At 40.6% G+C, this 20,565-nt stretch overlaps 2 long non-coding RNA genes across 3 annotated transcripts; one reads left to right on the top strand and one right to left on the bottom strand.

Moving 5' to 3' along the window:
* Positions 1-6,349: 6,349 nt before the first annotated feature.
* On the bottom strand, positions 6,350-8,256 carry LOC131925071 (uncharacterized). The gene is made up of 2 exons (XR_009383142.1): positions 7,958-8,256; positions 6,350-6,481 (listed from the first exon to the last, which is right to left on the bottom strand). It is a non-coding gene; the product is annotated as an uncharacterized LOC131925071 (long non-coding RNA).
* A 57-nt stretch (positions 8,257-8,313) lies between these two features.
* On the top strand, positions 8,314-19,445 carry LOC131925072 (uncharacterized). Of its 2 annotated transcripts, none has more exons than XR_009383144.1 (3): positions 8,314-8,495; positions 14,028-14,187; positions 19,216-19,445. It is a non-coding gene; the product is annotated as an uncharacterized LOC131925072 (long non-coding RNA). The 2 variants fall into 2 exon arrangements; XR_009383143.1 differs by having other exon boundaries at positions 8,314-8,715.
* The last annotated feature ends 1,120 nt before the right edge of the window (positions 19,446-20,565 follow it).

Here is a 20,565-nt window from a genome sequence, read left to right as displayed (position 1 = left end):
GGCTGGAAATCTTTGAAAGTGTGTTCCCAGGCAGGCCCATCACAGCCATGGCCTTTTATAGTTGGTACCTGCCTAAGGGCCGAAGTTACAAGAACATTCACTGAGAGTTTGTGTTTAGAGACTGTCTGGATCATAGACTTTGCTGGGATTTCTTAAATGGAAACTGGCTATTTTTTTCCCTACAAACTTAAAGTGCAATTTCAATGAAAAACAAAACACTCCAAACTCTCTGAGCTCATGAGCACAAGCAACAACTGTTTTGCAGCCCAAGGGAAAAAATATCATGAGAAAGAATGAGGCCGGATGTGGGGGCCCATGAGCATCTTTTCCGACTGCCCCTCTCCTCAACAGCACAGGTTGCTGAAGACAACCATCGTTTAGAGGTCAGTTGATAGTGAAGGCTGAGCTGAACCATTTCTAATGTGTGTATATTATAGCTGTGGAACAACTTTTATGAAAATGGAGAGTTTTGTATTTCAGAAAGGAACGAACTACTTACATGTGGAGGATGGGTGTCCCCACGTGGACAGTTCTATAGAAGCTACTTACAAAATTCAAAAACTTAGAGCAGACCACCTGAGATTCTTAAACAGGGGGCCATGGAGTTTGGATTTGTGTCTTCTCCAGATCTCCTTTTTGGGTCCCATTCTTCAAATATGATGTTACCTAAGATGTTAAAAAAAAATCCCAAACAACAAACAAACAAACAAAAAACCAAACCAAGTCTTCACATTGAGTTCAGCATTTTCACATTGGAGAAAACAGATTTAGAAGCAGTGATAAGCCCTAAGAGAGTCAGCATTGGCCACACTAATGCAAAGGATAGTTACAATTAAGACAATAGATAATGATAAAAGTCCTGGAACCAATGCAGAAATATCAGAAGACTTGAAGGTGACTGCACTTATTCATCCTAGACTAATAATTACTTTGAAACAGGATGCAGACCATTGCAATGGAACCAGGAGATGGGAGAGTAGAGATGTATCATTTACAGTGGTGCTCCTATCCAAGTTACCTTGGGTAAGATAATTAGGCTTCCTGAGAATTTAATGCTTCATCCCTAATATAAAGATAAAGCTGTGGTAACTGACATCAAATGCATGAGGGTCATGGAAACTGGCCACAGTCAATAAGCATCATCTTTTACAGCTACTTGTTTCAATAACTCCGTGGCTATTGCCATGTGATGATGATGACAAGTTCTATTTTAAAACGCCTTCAATAAAGCAAAAACAAAGTTATGCAATTTTTGTTTTTCTGAGTAGGGAAGGTCTCTCTTGGGAGTTGTGCACTCCCTAGGGACTGACTTGAAAGTTGAGGGCACCGAGAGGGTGAAGAGGGGAACAATTACTTTCTTAAAAGAATTACTGATGAGTTGTCCTAATTCTGAGTCCAGTTAGTGGTGCCAGTATGTGCATGGGTGTAGGGTCACCCACTGGATCATAGGAAAGCTACCAGGAGCTTCGTCCTAGAAGAAACTGAATCTCCCTCTCTAGTAGCCATTAGCTGCCAATAACTCTTCCTTGACTAGGCTAGGGGTGGGACTTCATGAGCCCCTCCTTCGTCTATGCTAGATGCCAATAATAAATTTTAAATTTTAGTTTTTAAGAGAAGGCACAATGTGTTTGAACAGAGGGGATTGCAAAAATTAAGTATGCTGTGATGCAAAATCGCACATGGGTCATATAAAAGTAAAACCAGCTTAAAACAAAAAAGGACGACTGAAGTTACAATTGGCTAAATGACAACCCTCTCCTAATTTTCTTTTCTAGAAACCCTTCCTCCCTCAAGTTGCTTTTGGTCATGGTAGTCATCACAGCAACAGAAAGCAAACATGAACACATGGTCATTGGTGAGTTTCCTTGCTGAGCCCTGGGGAGATTTTGGAAGCTTCTCTTCTATAGATATTGCAACTACATGGGGGAAAAAATCAATGCTTAGTTACTTGGAGGTAACCAGAGGCACTGGGAGATTACATTCAGTCTGTAAGGGCAGAAAAGAAAGATATGCAGGGCGCTTTATGAAGAAGGAAATCTTGCCTGGGCCCGGGAGGTCACCGTGTGGAGTGTGTGGAACTGCAGGTGGTGAGGGTTAAAGGGGGAAGGTTAATGGAGAGCTTGTTCTAGGGGAAATGAACTCTCAGCAAACACATCAAGGTGAGGGCATGATGCTCTTTACTAAACAAGGTGGTGAGGCTCTTGAGTTGCAAACTAATTTCCACATGGAGTGTGAGATATTGGCTGAGCTGTGTCTTAGTCCCTGGCATACTACGATGTCCTTTTCTGTGGCATTTGTGTAGATGAATTGCTAAATGGTCTTATTAATAAAAAGAACTCAGAGCCAGAAATTGGGCTTAAAGCCTGAGAGAGATCAGAGGAATAGGAAAAGCCATAGCTAACCTCACCTCACCAACTCCGCAACTTCCAAAAGTGAGCTACTTCCTGTCTACCCGTGCTTATATGTCTTGCTGTTCTGGCATCTGATTTGCTCTGTCCAGCTACATTACTTCCTCTTCCTGCCCAGCTCTGTCACTTCCTGTCTGTCTGTACAGACCTCTAGACCTCCATGGTTAACTAGCGTTGGAATTTAAGGTGTGTGCCACCATGCCTGGCTCTGTTCCCAGTGTTGCCTTGAATTCACAGAGACCCAGACATCCCTGCCTGTCAAGTGATAGCATTAAAGGTGTGTGCTACCATTGCCTGACTTCTATATAGTGGCTGGCTTTTTCCTCTGATCTCCAGGCAAATTTTATTGGGAAACATAGTATATTGGGGGACACAATACATCACCACACATTGGTTTTTAACACCAGAACCTGGTGGAAAGGAAACCCAAGGCTCTTAGTTCTGTAGGCCAGAAAGTGGCTGATCATGACCTGGTGACTAAGCCAATCTGCTGCCCGATTTTAAGACAGAGTTTTACTGGGACACAGTCAAGCCCATTCCCTGACACATGATTGGCAGCTTCTGTTGAGCTAGGCTTGTTGGCGTCCAGCAACTGTGTAGCTGTCCCTGCAGGAGTGAAGGTGTTCTAGGGAGAGATGCCTCAGCCCCTCTTTAGACTGTCTAACTTCTGAAACACTGGACCCCTAGAATTAGAATTTTTCCAGGAATCTCATACAAGAGGAGGTTAGAGTCAGGGCCCTGGTGCCAGTCAATGAGCAGAGATAGTCTCCTTGCAGGAGACACAAGAGCCTAGAAAATGGTGGGTCAGTGATGGGCAGGGCCACACCTTGTCCAAGACTGCTTAGTTGTGCATACCTCCTGCATATCTACTTCATTTCAGGATTCAGAAGCTGGTCTTGAGAGTGTAAGCCCCTGGTCTTTGTTCCTCTTCTCAATGTGTCCATATTTGATAAACCTTTCTCTGTTTTTTTCCATTACATATATCGTATATCATCTCTTTAATTGGCTGACTGAGGACCAGCAGCCCAGCTTAGCTGCTTAGGGCTTCCAGAGCCTCAGTTCTCACCTTAGCAGCTCCAGCAATGATTGCAATAAAAAGTTTCAGTAATCCTGGGCATGTGTGAGTTGTCCTTCTACAGAACATCGGATTCCTGCCCTTGACTGTGGGGATGAAAGTGATTTCCCAAATGTGGAGGTCACTGCTCACAATGGGTAAGGAATGGTGTGTGGACACTGGAGAGAGGTAAACCTCACTCTTAAATGTGTCAACCTGTGCAAACTTACTGAATGATTCTGTAGAAGCAAAGAGTGGCCACTGTAGAAAAGACTATGGGACAAGTTCCTCTGCTCTCCTGGAATGGCACAACCAGATCTTCACTGTGAGAATTACACTAAAAGTTCAGATGATTGTTTCTACACACATGGTTCTCAATCTATTAACCTATAAAAGCCTCTTATTTTTAAGAGAGTCTTTAATTTCTACCATTTTAAATCACTCTTTTACATTTTCCCATTTTGCCAAAGCCAATCTCCTCGGATTCCTCGGTTCCTCTTCTGCTAGTCTCTCCACTTTCCTGTTTGTCGTGCACACACCTCATGGCAATAACAGTCATATAGGTCTCCAGGATGAGCTCTACAGAGTTTTCATCCATCTCTAGGATAAATGTACATCTTTGGGACTGGGAGCCAAGTTTGAGTTTTATCAGTAGAGTTTTATATCATCCGTTTTATAAGTCCTACATGATGACAAATTATTTTCAAAAATATGTTTAACTCAAAAGCTTTGTGCCATATCTGCCTGAAATTTTAGGTGGTTGACTGGTATCTTCTAATGCTTATAAGTGGTAGAATTAGCTATGAATATGGCTGTAGCTGGCACCATACTTTGCCTCAGGGGCTCAGGTGGGGTCCCTACCTAGTTCATTGATATTCTGTACTCTTTTAGTATGAATACTGACGTTGGTCAATTTCCAGACTGAATATCTGAAAATCCAGTTTGCAATCATTCCATTTTAACTTTTATTGCTCCATAGCTAGGTTGAGAAGATGTCCCAAACAGTTAATAAACTGATCTTAATCCTTATGTTAAAATTATTATTAAAAGGTTACACCCTGTTCACCAAGTTGTGAAATAATTTAGATCATATTGAGAAGCATTTCTGGTTTATTGGCCATGGCAAGTGGCCAAGTAAATTGTTTACTTTCTCACTTGAATTTTTATTTAAAAATCCAAATTTCACAACCAGTTTAGATTTCCCAGGGGTACTTGCTTAAAGTGGAGTGCATTCAGAAGTACTTGATATGCTTTTAAATGAAAAGAATTAAGTTGCACAAAGTAAAGATTCAAAAGAGATTTAGATTACTCTGGTTATTTGAAAGATTATGATACTTTTATTTATATGAAACCCAATTCCTGAAGGTACTATAAATTCCCAAACTCTATATAATGGAGTTTTGTAGTTAGAAAAAAAATGTCATAGTAAGAAAAAAAAAAAACAATTCTAATTATTATATTTTCCCCCAAGATAGGTTTTTCTCCCTTGGCATGTTTATATTTTTTTCAAGTAGTTGACTATTCTATTAACAATTGACAAATCCACCCCTACAAAATATTACCAAATTTAAAACAAGTTGCCAGTATAATAAAACAAACAAACAAACAAACAACAAACAAAAATGAAGCAGTGGGTTAGCTACTCAAGGAACTTGCAAAACCATCGGCATTTAGCTGCTGTGGACTACATTGTAGATTACATTAATAAGGGGAATGGGTGTGGAGATTTCTGACTTTTGGCAATAGTTTCCAACATCAGTTTAGGAGCAGATGGAAATTTAGAATGGCCTTGACCTTGCAACACAACTATTATTTTTACTCATAATTATGAAAAAAGTAGAAGATGTAATCCAAACAGAATGCAAATTATTAAAGTAAATATTTAAATTATAACCTTGGCTTCTGCAGCAACATTGCCTCAAGCCTTCTAGTTGGTGAAATTAAATCTTGAATACTGTTGTTCTAAATTCCCTGAACATCAACAAGTCCTTTCTGAAGCCTTCAGGAGGTCAGGAATGAAAAGTCAGCACAATGGGTAATTTCCTTGTGTTCTTCTGCCTGACTGTTCTTGGAGTTCACAGTTCAGTGTCTGTTCTCGGGGGGCCTGTACCCCCATGTCTTCCTGCTCCAAGGTATGATCATGCCCCACTGGGAAATAAGCCCCCATGTGAACTTTGTCCAACTCCTGCAGACAACAAAGGCTGAAGAAGTCAAGACTGTTGGTTCCTCTTCCAAGGAAGGGGATCTTGTAGCATGATGGTTAATCTTGCCTGTCAACTTGAAGGGATGAGGGCCTGACTGAGTCTTCTGTGTGGATCTCCACTGGAATTTCCTGGAAGTGTTAACTGAGAGGAGCACTCCCCAGGGGTGAGCAGCACTTTCTAGAGATGGCCCAGGTATAAGGAGGGCTTGAGGGGAAAAGCTGCTGCTTTTTGCCTGCCTGCCTTTGGTCCCTGCTGGTAAGCACAACTGCTCCATTGCTGCCTCCACTGGCACTGTCCTTTTCTGATCTCAAAACATAGCTTCCAATGTGGACTGAAGACCAGCGGCTCTCCAGGAAGACTTCAGGCTTTCATTGCTACACTGAGACTGCTCAGGCATCCAGCCTGGTGAAATGAGAAGCTAGCCAATTCTAAGCGTCTCCTGAATGCAGAAGCTGGTTTTGGACTGCTCGACCCAAAGCATATAGACCAATATAATAAATCTCTCTCTCTCTCTCTCTCTCTCTCTCTCTCTCTCTCTCTCTCTCTCTCTCTCTCTCTCTCTCTCATACACACACACACACACACACACACACACACACACACACACACACACACCCCAATTCTACACGCATGGTTTTGCATCAGCTTTCAACCTGGCAGGTGAATATGAAAGAGCCATAGCAATGAAGACTCCTCACTCTGGTTTAGTAGGTTTTGAGAAGCTCATGGTGCACACATTTCCTTCTGAAACCTCCCTGTGTCCATCACTGAGGAATATTCCAGACTGTTTTCCTTTTTGTTCCTTCAGCTTCTTCCTAATAATGAGAGAGAGAAAATGACAAGGCTAGAATGCTCTCAGATTTCTGAATACCTGGCCACCCTAAGGCTTACCCTTTAAGTCCTGAGAACTGACTACTGGTCTCTGGGTCAGGGGCTCTGACAAAGAGACCGCCTGGGAAAGTTGGTCAGAAACCAGCTGGATTGTATGCTGATTTTAAAATCCTCCAGTGGTTGCAAGACAGCTTGGCAGTTTCTTATAAAACTAAACACAGTCTTGCTACGTGATCCAGCAATTAGAATCACACTCCTTGGTATTTACCCAAATGACTTGAAAATTTGTATGCACAGAGATATTTATAGTAACTTTAGTCACAATTACCAAATAGGTGAATGGATTTGTAAACTAGGATATGTCAAGATAATGGAATATATACCAGAGCTCAAAAGAAATCACATAACAATGCAGCAAAAGATGTTGGGAAAGGAAACTTAATGTATATTACTATATGAAAGCCGACAGTCTGTAAGGGCAAATGGACTGCATTACTCCAATTATAGAACATTCTGGAAATGTCAATATTGTGGAGACAGAATAAAGATCTGAGAAGGAGAACAGAAATGACTGGGTGGAAGGAGGAGGGTGTTCAGGCCATGAAGCTCCTCTGTGTAATGCTGTGATAGTTTGTGTGACTTGTCCAAATCTGTAACATATATAGCAAGAATGAACTCAAGTGCAAAGAATGGGCTGGAGAGATGATAATGCAACCATGCAGGTTCATCAACAGGAAGAAAGGGCCCACTCTCCTTAGAGAGGAGGTGTTGATAGTGAAGGAGGCTATAATTGGGGCAGGTGGGCCAAAAGGACGTGAGACCTGTATGCAATTTCCACTGACTTTGTTTGTGTGTTTGAAATTTTTCAAAGTAGGAAGATCTCCTTTTTAAAAAATAATCTTGGATCAAAACTCTTAGGTGGGCTGGTGCCAGTGTGGGATTGTGGAGTTCCCATGCAGGCCTATGGGAAGTATGACAAATGGGATAGCTTTTTGAGTAGGAAGTATTGTTCTTATCTTTTACAAGTGAGATTGAGTAACGTATTCCTGGAAGATTCAAGGTCTATCCTGGGGGCTGGCGTTGGGGTGGGAAGTTCACACACTTCACTGAGATCAAAACATTTACAAGCAGAGCAAATGGAAGGATAGAGTGCTTGAGATGTCTGTCTGTGGCCTGGTTCTGTTGCCTGCCTTTGTGGTAGCATGATTGGTGCCTGGTGTTGTAGAGGTCCAAACTTCAAGAATCCTTGCGGGAGAGCACAGAAGTCAATGGAGACAGAGATCTTTTTGTTTTGTCAATTGTAATCATTTAATCAGACTTGTGAGACAACACATTTCCATTTTTTTTGAAGATGCTCACTTTATGGCGCTTCTCTATAGTCTTCAGGGAGAGTAATAGAAGGACTTAGCTTCATGTGAGAACACAGACCTTAGTTTACAACAGACTCAGCTGTTACTTACCTGATGATGATACTTGTGATTTCTTCTTGTGTAATGTTTATCCAGCCCTTTTCAGTGTGTTTCTAGTCAAGAAAAATAGGGGATGAAGGATCTCTGAAGCCACCTCTCCCTCGGCACTTGGCACTTATAAAGCTGGTGACAATGGTCTGGTTTTTGTTTCCTGCTGTACGTCCATTTCCATGCTTTGGCTTTGAATGTCTTCCTTTTCTTCCTGGTGTGGTAGAGTGTTATGGTTCTGCACCTTTCCCTGTGTTTGATATTTCTGCCTTTTTTATGTGCTGGGTTCTTCAAGGGCCCTGCATTCTAGAGGACAGTGTTCTTTGTCTCTGAGTTCCACTGGTTCCTTAGATCTCTCATCAACACAAACATTGTCAACTTGAAAGTGGGAGAGGTAGGAAGGGCTGGAAGAGCCTTGGCTGCCCAGATTGCTCTGACCTAGCATTTCCTGTATTCATCCTTCCTATTGCATTCAACAATGCACTCAACAGGGTGGAGGCACACTGAACATTCCCAGAAGAACTTAGGGCACAGAATTTGGGTAATTGGCTTTGAACTCCCTAATTCTCACATTTCTTTGCCTCTGAGAGCTCACTGCTGTTGTGTAGCAGAAACCAGTCAAACTGTCTAGGAGAGGCTCAGCCCACCTGAGGTGTCTGAACGAGAGAGACATTCTTGGGCTCTTAAGGTGCCTGTAAGTTGTACAGCACACTCCAGGTTTCAGCTTCTGTGAGCAGACACCCATGCTGGGGCAGACTTTGGTAAGGAACCTCTCATCAATAGCCCTCTAGTGACTCCAGGAGAGTTCATAGTTCACCATGTGGATGTTAGTGGTGTCCTGACTTTTGCTGTCATTGGTTCCCTTTCTGGGAATGAGTAAATATTTGTTCACATCTCCCCAGACATAGTATCACACAACAACCTGTTGTATAGGTTGTAATTTAGATCATACTGTCATCTGTTCTACAGGACATCTATTGCAAAGTGGTCCCTAACCAAAGGGACCCTTTCCTGTAAAAGTGTGAACTGTTTCCCATGCCCAGCAGTGCCCTGCACACAATCAGTGCCCTGCACACAATCAGTGTTCTGCATGAAGCGAGTGGATGGAGGAATGGATAAGTGAATGGGAAGGAGACCAGGGAGCACCATGGTGGCAGGGCTGGTGGCTAAGATTGATGTTTGTTGTTTTCCTGTTTGCTTAAAGAATAGTGAGCAGTGACAGAGCCCTTCAGACGGCAACAGTCAAGTGGCCGCTCTGCTTTCCCGAGCACTAGGATTTAAGGAGAATGAGATTAAATGTTCCTCTCTATGGTAACTTTACTCTCAGAAGATACGTCACTTACCAAAACAAATAGGGGCTTCTTCTCATCCCTTACAGGAAAATATCACACGTTATCTGAGTGCTTCAGTTGTGCTTCTAAAAGCAGCAGTCCCAAATGGATCCAATTTGGAGGGTGTTTTGTTTATCTGGGGCATGGATCAGTGGCAGTCAGCAAAGCTTGTATCAAAGAAGATGAGGGCCCCTTATCTGGGTGGAATTTAATTAAAAATAAACAAGACTGTGGCTACTATTTTAGGAGAGCATAGCTTACTACAGTTTAATTTCCTTTCAAGAAAAGATGATATAAAGCCTCTCCAGATTCCAACATATGAAGGCAAATTTTACATCACATCATTATTCTCAAGTGTGTTATCCCCCTTGACCTTCACGTCGTTTCCTTCCACACATGAGTTCCATTAGCTGACTCAGTTACATCCTGCCCTGTATCTCTATCTAGCTCATTTGACAACACCAAAAGCTGGAACTCTAAACCAACAATTCCAAAAATAGGGATTTTTTTTTTTTAAATAGAGATTTAATCTCACATAGATTGGATTGAAAAGTTCTCTGGATAATGTCTGCTGAGGTTCCTTGAAAAAGAAAAGTGTAATGAGTCAACCTGTCATACCAGAGGTCTCAAGAAATAAACCACAAAAATGCATTTATCTCTTTTGAGATGCTTTATGTCAACTCAGCCTGGAGACGTCTTTTGGTCTGTCTTTCCTGTGCATTTTACTCATCTTGGTAACATTGGATTTCAATGGCAGGCTCCCAAAGGACACATTCTCATTTTGTATTAATGGACTACCCATACGACCCCATGTTCTTTGAGATGAACTTTTCCATTAGAGGGAGTTCTTCATGGATCTGAGGATATAGGCATGTTCTTTGTTTGCATTTGTGTTCAAGGCTCTTGTGTTCCCCGACAACAATGACACTCAGCATTTCCACACTCTACTGTGTGACAGGTGTCATGCCGCACAGCTAACTGGCTGCATTCCATTTAATATTGATTATAATACTGGGAGGTACACATGTGGCTTGCACTGCATAAAACATAAACATTGTCACATTTTTAGAAAAACTGTTTCCCAAAGTTAGAGTATGAATAGGGAGTGACAAGGGGAGTATTATACTCAGAGTAAAAACCATGTATGTATAGAGAAAGGAGCTTTATTAGAATGGCTCATAACTGTGGTCCAGCTAGTCCAATAATGGCTATCTACCAATGGGAGGTCCAAGAATCCAGTAGTTGTTCCATCCTCAAGGCTGGACATCTCAGCTGGTCTTCAGTATATACTGGGATCCTGAAGACATAGGCACCAATGCCAGGGAAGGAATGAACTTTCTAGGAAGAGTGAGGACAAACAGATAAGAGCAAAAGCTTCCTTCTCCCATGTCCTTTATCTAGGCCACCAGCAGGAGGTGTGTTCCAGATTAAAGTGGATTTTCGCGCCTCAAAGATCTGGATTAGAAGTGGTTCTTCCCACTTCAAATGATTTTATTAAGAAAAAAAAAATCACTCACAGGTGTGCCCAGCTGTTGGGTTTAGTTAATTCCAGTTGTAGTCCCATTGACAACCGAGACTAGCCATCACAAGTCCACCCCTTGTCAATGTCCTACTGCCTAAAGAACAAAATCCCCAAATCTGCAGTAGAGAATTCACTTCCTTGAGCCACCACCCTGCTTCAGTTATTCCAATTTGTCCCCTGACCATATCTTATGCTGAGTTCCTTCCCATAACTGCTTGCTTTTTCACACCTCTCCCTCCAACTGGAACATCATTTTCTCCCTTCAGTTTGGAAGTCTTCACTGTCCTTTTCGTGAACCATTTTAGCATACCGTAGCTCTGGAAAAATCACTCCAGCCATACCCACCTCCTACGAGCCCAATGACTTATGCAGTTCATGATGTATCTATAAAACATTGTGTGAGCTTGTTAATTACCTATTCCACTATTGTGCTCAGTCTTCAAGATGGGAAACTTTTCTACAATAGTCTCACACACTTCAGTACAAGTTCTTAGTGACCTGTGCTTTCAAATTACAATCATGGACACTTCCTTCAGGCATGCTCGTTGAAGTTTCCAAGTTTTAGGAGGGAGTTCTACATCAACTCAGGAGTTCTCTCAGGAAACTTGGATTTTGGATGGTGCATGGGTTGCTTATTGGTCATATATTAGTCAATATAATGCAGTTCATTTTAGTCTCAACATTCCTTTCATCCAATGTGTTCCTGTTCCTCCTCTGAATGGTCTAAGATAATGGAGTCACCACTGTACGGAAGGGAAGGCAGAACACCATCTGCCTGAGTCCTCCAACCCAGATGTCAACACTTGACAGAAAGTTATGAATGGAATCTTTGCATCCCATTGAAATGCATATGTCGAAACCCACCCATCCCCAAGTGAAGTGGTATCAGAGGATGGGTCTTTGGGAGGTAGTTATGTCATAAAGGTGGAACGCTCAGAGATATGATTAGTGTCCTTCAAAAAACAGACCAAGGAACTTTCTAATTTCCCCTTTGCCATTTAGGAACACAGCCAGTAGTTGGCCACTGTAACCTGAAGAGGCCGCACACCAGATGTCTGTCCATTGTGATCTTGACGTCCCATCCACCACAACTGTGAGAGATAAGTTGCTTAAACTTCTCAGTCAATGATAATTTGTTCAACACCCCATATTGATCAAGGTGCATGATACATTGTGTTTATCTATTCACATGTTTTCCTAAAATGAATAAAATGAATACTTAAAGGTAAATTCCCATCTCTTCCTATAGAGATTGATGCAATCACACATAAAATAATATTTGTATCAGTTCTTTGATAATTTCATACAATGTATTTTTAATTTATGTTTTTCACAAGCAAAACCATAATGAATCTATTATGTGAATCAACTACACTGTCACTTATGTTTACCAACTTAGTTAAACTCATTTTGTGTTTATGGTTGGGACAGAGTCCTCACTTAATATGCACAGGGCACTGGGTTCAATCCCTCACTACACAACCAAATCTCCTCAAATTACATAGAAGGCTTCAGTTTTGCTATTTGCCTTTTGCCTTACGCCCGATATCAAATAAATCAGGCCTCCTGTTTACTTAACACTTTCTGTATGCCAGCTAATGTGCTGATGTTTTCCATATCTGATCTGTGGTTTTATTATGATCTCTCATTGTAAATATCTTTAGTTGCTTACTTAAAATCCATTTTTCAGTTTCTTACCCAGTACTCAGGAGGAAGAGACAGGCAGATCTTTGTGAGTTCAAGTCCAGTCTGGTTTATATAGCATGTTCCAGACTAGCTAGGGCAATTTAGTGAAACTATCTAAAAAATTGTTTGGAAAGTTTTTTTTTAATTTATTTGTGCATGTGTTTCTGTGTTTGTGTGTGTGTGTTGTGTATGTTTGTGTGTGCGTGGTTTTGTGTGTTTATGTGGCTGTGTGTTTATGTGGTAGTGTGTGTGTGTGTGTGTGTGTGTGTGTGTGTGTGTGTGTATGCTAACCTGCTTGTGGGTCCCAAATTTGGATTCCAGTACTTACATTGTGTGGCTCACAAATACCTATAACTCTAGCTCCAATGCTTCTCTTGCCCTCTTCTGGCCTACTAGAGTACCTGCACACATATGTGAGCACAGACACACACACACACACACACACACACACACACACACACACTGGAAATTTAAAGATGTTAAAAAAAATCTGCTAAGCATTTCTGAAAAGGATTTTGATTTGCTGGTAAAAGGAATTCACGGCCCGTTTTGCTCCTTTTCCTGTGGTTGTTAGTCTGACCTGTGACAGTATGCACTGCAGTGACCATTTTGCAGTGAAAGCCAGCGTCATTAAGGTAAGGTCAAAACAGTTGTGCAGTCTCTGGCTATCATGTCCCATAACTGCCTTTTGCAGACTCAGGTGTGAGGCATCTTTTCATTAGGATCATTTGCGTTTTACATTACTTGCACAGACATCATCATCACGGTCTCCTTTCATTGATAAAGATTTAAGGGCTCAACGTGTGTGATAGGATAATAAATCCTAGTTATTTTTCTTCATTTAGAATAGGACTTGATGTTGTGCCAGTTGCTAGGTGTGAATAAAAATCTCTGGAAACATGGCATACAGGTTCTTTGAGAATGAAGACTTCCTTAGCTCTAGGTAAGCTTAATTCGGAAGCTGGGGTGCCAGATAGTCACAGCCACCAAAGTCACCTTGAGCCAGTGGCTTTCAAGGTTGTTGTCTTATGCCCAGGAAAATGTAAACATGGAGAAAGGGAAGCGAATATAAGTTTATGAAAGGAAAACGAGACAGAATTCTTGAGAATTAGAAGGGCCTCAAGGGAGAAATGTCACCATGTTGCCCTGCTGATGGGCTTTTACGGCTCTCATGGTGGGAACCGGATTGGGAATGAGGTCATTTTTACTGGAGTTGATCATTTTTTTGAGAGCACCGTGGACCAAGCCAGTATGGAGTCCACATACCTTGTGCATGCTTTCTTTGCTTGACCATTCAGCATCAGGACACATGTACTATATGACTGCCTTATGCCCATCGTAGGTTCTGCCCTGAAGTTATCCCTTGCATCACATGGGTTGTAAAATCTAGGCTGAGTATCAAGCTTTATCATAAACAAAATAATAATAATAATAATAATAATAATAATAATAATAAAATGTTTTAATCTTTCTTTTGCTCTCTCTCCTCTTTCCTTTCTCTTTCATTTCTCCTGTAACCTGAAAAAAAACCCAGAATATTCATTTCAGCTTATTTGAGAAAAGCATAATATCTAAGTATTGGAAAGGAACTTTGAGCATCCCTAAATGTAGACAGTCTTGTCAGAAAACATTCAGGTGCATAGGTGGAGTGTCTGTTGCCTGACTAGGGACATCGCTGTCTACTCAGAATTCAGGTGAGCAGGGAAGTTCCTTCCCGTTAGTGGACAAGACTGTGAACCACACAGATAAGCATGCTGGGCAGTGTATTTTTCCAAGTGTTTCTTTGACTAAGTTCAGATTCTGGTATCAGTTACAAAGCAGCTCTCCCTCCTCAAATAGGAAATGAGCTGTCATTTTAATAGCGAATTAAAATTAGCTAAGAGCTCTTAGCCTTTATGTAGAGAAAATGCAACAGCAACAATGTATCATTCCCTTTGCAAACAAGTGTCTGCTTCCAAATGCCTCCGTGCTCCACAGACTTCTCAAAAAATGAGGTTTTCATGTCTTGTGTCTACTGGCTCGAAACTGGGACCCAAGGCTGAGAACTGGCAGAGCTGGCAGCCTCTGCAGGACTGTAAGGACAAGCAAGCTGAAGCGATCCTGTTTAATCATATAGACGTGCACAGCATTCTGCTTTTACCTTTTCAACCCAGTAGGGCCGCCCCTGCTGATTGCCTCAAACACAGCCTTGCTGAGTGTTTGCACATTTTAGAAGTATCTAGAAAAGATTGGAGTAAGTGCCCCGTAATGAGGAAGGAATCGGCGCTGGCTCTGCCTCTGAGCCTCCTCAGAGGAATCATAATGAACTGGGCTCTGGAGCTCTTTGATGGTGCCTTTGCCCCTGGATGCTGCATGTGAGCTTTCTGCGCGGTCATTTCCTCTGCACTTGGGTAGCGCAGCATGGAGCCTGCTATTAGAAGCAAGGTTTATTGCTGCCTTGCAAACGTTTATTGGGTAATATCTAAAACATGGTGTCAAGTTATAGTAATGTGCTGTTCCGGGAAGCTTTTTGAGACCTTTAGTGTTTTTGAAAATGGTCCTTTGAGAATTCTTCAGTTTCAGAAATGAAAAGTAGGGTGTGTGTGTGTGTGTGTGTGTGTGTGTGTGTGTGTGTGTGTGTGCATGTGTGTGCTTTAAATATGTCAATATATCTCAATTATTTGGTGGAGAGACAATGTTTTCCCTTTAATAGGGAAATTCACGCTTATGATAATAATAGGTTATTCTTGGAATTTTTAAGAAGTGCATCTCAGAGCAAATGCTCACTGTCACATTTGCCCATATGTACAATAGGTCATTGACATGATTACATGTCCCAGTAAGCCCATTTGATGTTACTATGTTAACAAAATGCAGGCTTTTCTAGTCCACACCTAGTTAGTTCACTGTAAACCTCATGCACACTCTACCCCCACCTCCTCCAAGTGTAATCTGAGGGGAAGAGAACTCACCTCTAATCCTATAATGGAACTGCATACAGTGGTGTCTAACTGTGACTGAATCTTCCTCCTTGTAGCATCTGAAGATGTCTTGGTGGGGATGTGCTTAAGACATGGCTGTTAGTTTAATAGATGATAAAGAGCAGATGAATGAAGGGTGGAAATGATCACTTATCCATACATCTTCTTCCTTATTCGAGCATCTAGGACCTTCCCAGTTGACAGGAAGTTGTTGGTCCAGGTTGACTAATGAAACACCGTGCTGGGGGAAATGGGGGAACACATGTGATACCCAGAGGAATTCACTGAGGTGGGAGTGGGAAATGCACATGCTGAAGCATTGATGCTGTCCCTGCGCGTGCGCGCTTGTGTGTGTGTGTGTGTGTGTGTGTGTGTGTGTGTGTGTGTGTGTGAGTGTGTGAGCAGGTGGCTCTCCTCCAGTTGGTTCACTCATCTGTTGGTGAAAAGCACATCCTAGTACCACCTCTCCATCTTCCTCCTCCCTTCAGTCTCATTGGCCTGGCCTTTCCATCTCCTGTCTTTCTCTCTTTTATGTTGCCTACTTATTTCCAGACTCCCAATTAGTCTGACATTTCAGGCCAGCTTTGATTTATGTGCCCCCTCCCAGTCTCTCTGCCTCCTCTGTTCATAGTTTTCTATGATGATGGGATCATTTTCTTATTCTTACTCACAATCTAGAAGACAGCTGTCTAGCGGCTCTTCTCAGAAACAAACCATACTGATACCTTGGTTTTGGGCTTTAAGCCTTCAGGGCTGCAAATGAATACATTTCCAGGTAAGCCACAGTGTTCATGGTATCTTGATATGGCAGCCAAAAGACGTAGATGGAGTCAGAACAGAGCTAAACAAGTCGCCACTTACTATCTCAGACTGTAATACCTGCTACGACTCAGTTCCAAGCTGCGGATTCATTCCTACACATAGTGGTTGTATTTCTAGTTCACAGGATCAGCACATTTCAATCCATGTTGTTTTTTTATTCTCATATTGTTTTCTCTGTTTTTTAAACACAGGCGGAATGTGAAGAATGCTTCATTCTCCACACAGAGTGTTTAGTTATGAAAAGGTTCATTTTGGGGCGCTAAACTAGCCTCCCTGGCCTTATCTTCTCTCCCAGAATAGGATAACTGTCTCAGTCTCCCTTAGCATAGGTTTCTTTCCTTCTTCCAGAATTAGATAAGAGTGACTGTCCTAGGATAATATGCATTCCGACTGCTTTAAGGGGTTACTATATCAAGTAATGGGTTTTATTTTGACATTTTCATATCCATATAGCTGACCTTGTTCATATTTTGCATACTTGCTCTGTTCCTCTCTCTCTTCTGTTTCATGTATATAAATAGTTAAACCTAAATTTCACATATGAGAAATGACAGTATTTCACCACCCATTGCCTTTCTTGCTTACCTCTCCCGTTTTCTTTATACATCTTCCTCCCACTCAGAGTTCCCTTTTTTCTTTTACCAATTAATTCATACTACATAATAAAATGGCAACAATTTCTTTGAGTCTTTTATGTTGGCTCACAGTAGATTTTACAATAGCTATTTTCTAAATCATAATGGTGGGAATATACCACAAGTCATTATTGATCCAAAATTGATTGATTAACTCTAATATTTGTGAAAGTTTGGAATATTTTAGATGTGAAGGCTTACTTTAGGGAAAGATAAGTTTTCTAAAAAAAAATCAATCATGTTTAGAGAAACTGATTTAGCTTTCAAATATGATATTGAAAACCAAATCAAAGCAAAATAATCCATTTTTATTTAAGAGTGTGAGAAATTGAGTTTTGTCCAGGATCCAGTTCAAGTGCCTCTGTTTAGCCCCTTGCAGAGCTAACTAAGCTAAACCCAAAGGAAAAACTTAAAGATGATTTTTATAGCAATGAGATCATTCTGTGAAATGCTGGCATTTCATATTTTCCAAACAGACACTTGGAAGAAACAGAATACAAGTCAAATTGAAAAGTTGACATTAATCCAATTCTCTGTTTTTCTTCCCATTTTTTCTAACCAAGATTTTTACTGCCAGCATTGACTTTGCATAATAATATATGATGAATTGTCCAGGAAAAGCCCAGTGGGCACATTTCTCTTAAAAATCCTCATGTCTGTGCAACAGGAGCTCGAGCTGTAGGGCAACATGCTTATGTCATCATGGAAGATTTTCCTTATTGTTGAACAATTGTCAAATACATGTTGGCATTTTGTCAAATACATAAATATATAGAGGCCAGTGGTCACCCTAGGACTGAAAACACAAATCACTCTATTCAAATCCATCTTACTTCCAGAAAAATACCACCAATTTAAAATATGTATTCTACCAGGATTGTACAACTAACATTGTATGATTTACACATGTTACTGCATGTTTATTTGCTCAGAATCATACACAGGGGCTAAAATGTGAACTTTAAAATATCTTGCTGGCAGAACTTTTGAAAGAATTTAGGAAAGCTATAAATCTCCTCATGATTTTCATTTGGTATATAAAATATGATCATTTAAATACTTGCCAAAGATACAATCCTTATTATAAATATTATCATTCTAAACAATTCTACAAAATTGATCGCAAAATATAAAACACATTTGTATAAATAAATATGAATTATAAAAAAGAATTCTTTATTGGGTATGTGTGTCTTAATAAACTAAACGCATTTGAATTGTTGTCTGCTGGTAAGTTAATCTATAGAATGATGAATATAAATAACCGTTAAAAGGAACCAGCATTAAGTAATCAATAACAAAATAAGAGCACATTGGATCAATACAGTGTGGGGCTTATTAAGAATTATTGACATTTTTGCTAAAAGCACTATTTATAGTTGAAGCTATGATGTGTTCTTATTAAAGTACAAAACTGAATAAAAGCCCATAGTAGAGAAAAGTAGATGAAAAGGTGATGAATGAGAGCAGTCTATGGAAAAACCAATGAAAACTGTTTCTTTCAAGAATCTGAGACTTTTTTAAAATTTGAAATGTATCATTTATTTGTAAGAAGTAAACATAAAAATTTTTATGTCTTCCTCAAAATTATAAAAACTATGCACTGGAGATACAAATCAAGCTACAAAATGATCAAAGTACTTGCTAAGTTTTTCCATTTTATTGAGAGTGGAGAAAATAAAGAGAATATGTGTTCTGAAGCAAATAGAACTAACTGGGCCTTTTATGAATTTGACTATTCTAATCCATAAGAATATATATAGGTAGATGATAGATGATAATGGAATGGATTGTGGGTGGATAAGTGAATAGACTGACATAAGAAATGATGAATGCAAGCATAAATGGATGAATGGATAGACAGGTATAAGGATGGATACATGGATGATGGATGGAAGGATGGATAGAGAAAAATTATGCATTTTAAGCTTCCATTTTTCTTATCAATGACATTTGCTTTGTTTTTATAGATCTATGGTGCACTCTTTATGTATCTGCTATGGAAAATGAATATTTTATAAATGCAAACAACATTTGGATATAGGTAGAGAGAAGTTTAAAAATGTGAAATATGAATTGGTGAGATGCCTCAGTGCGTAAAGGTGCTTGCTGCCAAAAATGATGACCTGAATTCAATTTCTAGGAGCCATATTGTGGAGAGAGAGAACTGATGTCTGAAAGTCATCCTGCTCTCCAAAGTGCACTGTGCCACATAAGGGCACACACAACCACACCATATAAATAAATAAATAAGTAAATAAATAAATAAGATTAAAAAATAAATAAAAGCCCATTAATATTTCAGGCAAACTCTCCAGCAATTTTAGCGTAAACTCTTCAGAGGAGGAAATGTTACAGTAATAGCAAAAGCCTATTAAAGAAAACTTCCCTCATGGACAAGAAAATGGAATGTCTGGCCTAGGTGGAGACCTAATATTTCAGCTGGATTGGTCAATTCCCTGGCTAAGGAACTAGCCCTTCAGAAAGGCGAGACCACCACTCACTTTGGGATATCCACTTCCAGGGATGCTAAAAAGGTGAGAGGAATAATTATCCCTTTAATGAGACAATGTACCTTTTCTTCCCAGAATTCCTGCCTTCTGTGTAGTTGTTCATAGAGTAGCAGCCATGCAGTTTTGTGGGTCTGTCCACCTCTCCAAGTTATTCAGAAAAATATAGCTTTTCCTTTGCTTCTATCTCTGTCCTAAGCAAGCTAACACATTGTGTTTCACTCTTTCTGAAGCCCTGCTTCCTCTCCTGCAGCTGCCTGTGTCTGAATCGCTCTCTCTCTCTCCCCTCTGTCTTCTTCCCCCAGGCAGCTGCTGAGATTTGCAGCCTGCCTGCTCTGTTTTTTGTTTGTTTGGTTTTGTTTTTTGTTGTTTTTAACTTTAATGAAATCACACTGCAGCTTTGAAAAACAAAACAAAATGTAAAATACTATGAATAGGGTTTTTAAAAATAAATAAAAGAAAACACCTCAAGTGTAAAAGGCTATGAAATTTGTTACTTTTTACATTTGATGCTGATTATTCTGTTATCCAAGGTTACAGTACAATGGAAAAATCCATGGGCATCATATCAGGTGCATGAACCCTGGTTTTGCTTTGGAGCCCTGAATCACACTTGGGCTACAAGGTATAACCATTGACAGGATAAACACGTGGGTCCTCACCTGTGCTTTACATCTCTCTGCACCTGTCTCCTGTGTCTTAAGGCTTTGGGTCACCGTCCTGCTTTACTCTGCACATAGGAGTATTAACCACTCAAGGAGTGTCTATGATTGATGGTAGCTGACCTGCCTCATCTCCCTTCAAGACCCAAGGCAAAAAGTTAAAAGCACATGTTACATCCTAATATTCCTGTTCAGTTTCCTGTTCCAACCTCCTAAACTGATGTCTAAACATCTTCAGTCACTGCCCTAAGCCTGCAGTCACCCTGGATTCCAGGCACAGCAGAGTCTCACAGACAGATCACCCAGGCCACCCCCAGGCATCTTGTGGGACTGGCTTGTCCTGTCAGGCATTGAGGGTTTCTTTGGACCAACCTGCAGAGCCAGAACTGAGACAGTGACCAAGCAGTCCTCACTTTGACAGAGACTGTGTGTCTTCCTTAGGCATATCTCTTGCTTGCTCTGCAGTTCCTCTATGCAAACCTC

Source organism: Peromyscus eremicus, chromosome 15 (assembly GCF_949786415.1).
Source record: "Peromyscus eremicus chromosome 15, PerEre_H2_v1, whole genome shotgun sequence".
In the NCBI taxonomy this organism is placed as follows: Eukaryota; Metazoa; Chordata; class Mammalia; order Rodentia; family Cricetidae; genus Peromyscus; species Peromyscus eremicus.
This window is presented reverse-complemented; position numbering and strand designations above follow the sequence as displayed.